Here is a 3,754-nt window from a genome sequence, read left to right on the forward strand (position 1 = left end):
GCTTGCTGGACTGGGGAGAAGGAAGGTGAGGTTTGGTCCAGCTAAAGCTCTGGAGATTCAGCCCATCTTAACTTGGAGAAAGAGGAAAAGCTCTGCAGCCATCTCCATCCAGCACTGGCGGCCAAATGCTCTGCACAGAGAGACAACCACAATTCAATCACCAGTCCCAGCTCACGGTTGAACTGCTCAGGGATACAGCATAAACCAGCTACAGCTGCTTCCTCCAATCTGCTGCTGCTTGGCATGGGCCCCCTCCAGCCCCTTCAGGCGTTAGAAAACAAACAGTCACTTTTTATTTCTAGACACCAGGGTTTCCAACTGGTTCGATTGCTCAATGCCCCGTTTCAGCACAGCAGCCTGTCCACGACGAGCATCTCTGGGCTCTTCCTGCGAGCATGTTGTAATATGGGAAGCACCCTCCTTTGCATGGTCACCAGCAGCAGGACATCTCCCTGCCCTCAAGAAGGCAGGAACGATGCACAGGGGCTTGTACCTCTCTTTCCAAGGGGTTCGTACTCCCTTGGGTGGTCTTGTGTCCAAGGATATCTCAGTGATACCTTTTACAACCCACCTAGAGTTGTCTTTGCTGGACCTCAAAGGACCTGCACCATTGGGTGAACAGCTCAGTGATCAAACTGGCATTATCTGGGTCTTCCGTTTCATGCTGGTGTTGGGTAGTCACCCTACGTGGCTGGAGGGACTTAGTTCATGTGTCAAGCCACAGCTCTCATAAAGTCAGACCTGTGCAGGCAGTGGGAGAGGACGGATGCTCTGAAGGCACCTCATCAGCTCTGGGCATCTTAGCAATGTCAGGGCTGGAAGAGAAGGGAGACGGGGAGGAGGCTGAAGGATCTGAGCGTGGGGAGGCAGCCAGACTGCCGATTTCCCCAAACTACTCCTGGCTGCAGAAAGGTCTTTTGCAGAGGAAAGGACATCCCAAACTCCAGCAAGTGTCACAGCCACTTATTTTCCTGAATCCAGTTTTGACAGATGACCTCTTTCTCCTGAAAGCCTTTGCTGTAACATCAGGCACGAGGTCATGAAAACAGGCTCCACCCAAGCCACAACTGCAAAAATACACAGGGACGAGAAGAAATACGGTGATACTTGTTTTGCTTTGTCAGACCTTTGGGTTTATTATGAGACCGAATCTGTGAAACCAAGGTCCAGGCTGAAATCCCCTCCCTTCCCCCTGAGTTTGCATGTGCCTTGATGTTGTGTCCTGCTCTGAGCCTATTTTTAGTGCATGCGATTTGCTTGAGATTACACAAACATCCTGATGCATCGAAGTGGCTGGAAGCATAAAATACAGTCAAGGAGCTTTTTGTGTGCACCACAACCCACCTAGAGACCAGGAAACCAGGACCTCTGGTGCTCTTCGGAGGAGTGATGTGGAAGAACTTCGACTCAGCCCTAAAATGCTCATGAAAATGGGAAGGACAAGGGCATTTCGGGCTGTTGCACAAAAAGATCTTTGTAATGTGGCAATTTAAAGAATACTCCAAGCTGGAGAAGCACTCGTTTTCTTTCTTTCTCCCCTCCCAATGCATGAGAGTAGCTGGTATGTGGAAGAGCAGCTCCAGCTCTTACTGAGAGTAAAATTCACATGGCTTATGTAAAGCTTCCTTACTTGTGTTGATGTTTTACCAGGAACGGGAACGATGATGGGAGTCTGAATTTTGGAGCAAGTAATCCGTAGATTTCACAATATCGATCACCAATGTGCTATGGTTCCTGGTTCTTCTTCTGATGGGCTTTTAAGGGAGTTTTGACCCAGTTCACCTCCTGCATCTCCACTGCAATGAGCCAAGAAAAGAGGTGCTGGAGGGTGGTGCATGGGTGTGGGAGCTGCTGCCGTGAATCCCCTGCTGCTTTCACATAGCTGCTGTGTTCTGCCACAAGACTGGGTGTTGCTGAGCCAAACCGTGAGCTCTGCTGCCTTAAAAGTAAAATATAAGTAGCACACATATCTTGTAACTTGAGGCTGAGGGAGAGCAGAGCAAAGCGTGTGGATGGGACTTCTCCTGTCTGCCCTCACCCTGTACCATGCAGATCCTTGCTGGGACGTTGTATTTGGACAGGGAGAGGTGTGTGGAGCAGTTTCAATCACCCAGCTGGAGGGTGAGGTCAGTGATGTCCTGTAAACAGTGGTCGCCAGGCAGCCTTAAGATGACCTGAACGTGACACCTGAATCTGGCTGGGATGAGGGATTGCATCTGCCTCAGCTTGGTGCTGAGCTCCAGCTCAGAACCTGAAGCTGTGATTCAGTGATGACCTGTTTGCTCACCAAGGCCATGAAGGAAACACATTTCCTTGACATTAGATGCCTCAGAGGGCTAGAGCCAGGATTCTGTCCATGCTATGCTGCAAGGGCCATCAAACATCATCTTGGTCTGTCCATACCAGCAAAGAGATCATTGGTTAATCTAAAGAGGCCCTTCTCCTCGTTCAACCCTGGTCTCCTCCCACACCTTCCCTGCTTAACCTTGCATCTTAGCACCATCTAAATCCACCCTGGGACATGAAACTTCTTGAGGCTCCCGTCAAGGTTCCAAACAAAATCAGCGTTTCCCCATTTTTTGCACTGTGATGGCAGAGCCAGTCCCCATCAGCCAGACACTGCAGCCCCTGGGAGAGGCGTGGGGTGGGGGGACCGAGGTATGTGGAAGCAGCACAGCGGTTCGAAACAAGTGATTCCCTTGCCTGGATCTTTCTGTTCTGTATTTCTCTTGAGAAGTAACCACTTCTCCCCAAGATAAATCTGGCTCACGGACACAGCCGCAGGGTGCAAAAGGCAGCGTGGGTGCAGGTTGGTCTTCGTAGGGAGCACAGCTAGAAGATAGTGAGAGGGATCAGTCTGGGAGATGTTTTTACACCTCTGTCCCAGAAAAAGTAACCTGTTTTTATTTTGGAGGAGGCTCTGGACACCTCTTTTGTAAACATCCTGAATATTTACAATTTGCCAGTTTGCTTTACTGCTTCTACCCAAGTTCCTGCTCTGGGGTTTTCTCTGTTTGCTCCTAAACGCACCACTGCAACCTCTGTCCTTCCCTGGGATGATGCTGAGGTATAGAGGAGACCCGCTCCATGAAGGGATGGACAAAGCCTTGCTGCTCTGTCTCCTGGGGCAGGGAGTTTTCAGGTGGAGAAAGGAAGGGGTGACTTGATTGCAGTTCATGCTAATGGTTTCCTTGTGGTGCCACCAGCAAGGGCAAGGAGAGTTTGGAGGAAGGAGTCTTGTGGTTGGGAAGGTGGGGAAGGTGGGTTGTGGTGTTCACCACCAAGCAGAAGATCAAAAAGGTGAGGGAAAGTGAGGGATGAGAATGGGTAGAAGAAAAGATTCATTAAGCATGTAGTGAAGGAGAAGCCCGTGGAAGGAAATCAACAGAGAAGTGTGAATATCTGCTGTACCAATGCCCACCAAACTTCCACCCAGTCCAGGTCCCAACATCAGTCACTAGATCTCTGGGAGAGGAAGGAGCAAGCCCGGCAGATTAATCTAGCTGTGTTAAACCCAAAACTCAGTGGCTGAGGGACAACCTGGTGGTGCCTGCAATGTGGTGGGTCATAGCCATGGACATCTTTAACGCTCTTAACTTTCTCCTGGCTGCGGTAGCCAGACCCTATGAAGTGGGCTATGTGGGGAGAGGGAGAGGAGAGGAGAGGAGAGAGAGGAGAGGAGAGGAGAGGAGAGGAGAGGAGAGGAGAGGAGAGGAGAGGAAAAAGGGAAAAGAAACAGGGGAAAGGGAAAAGA

The sequence above is a fragment of the Buceros rhinoceros genome, unplaced genomic scaffold, assembly GCF_000710305.1.
Source record: "Buceros rhinoceros silvestris isolate BGI_N320 unplaced genomic scaffold, ASM71030v1 scaffold38918, whole genome shotgun sequence".
Taxonomy (NCBI): Eukaryota; Metazoa; Chordata; class Aves; order Bucerotiformes; family Bucerotidae; genus Buceros; species Buceros rhinoceros.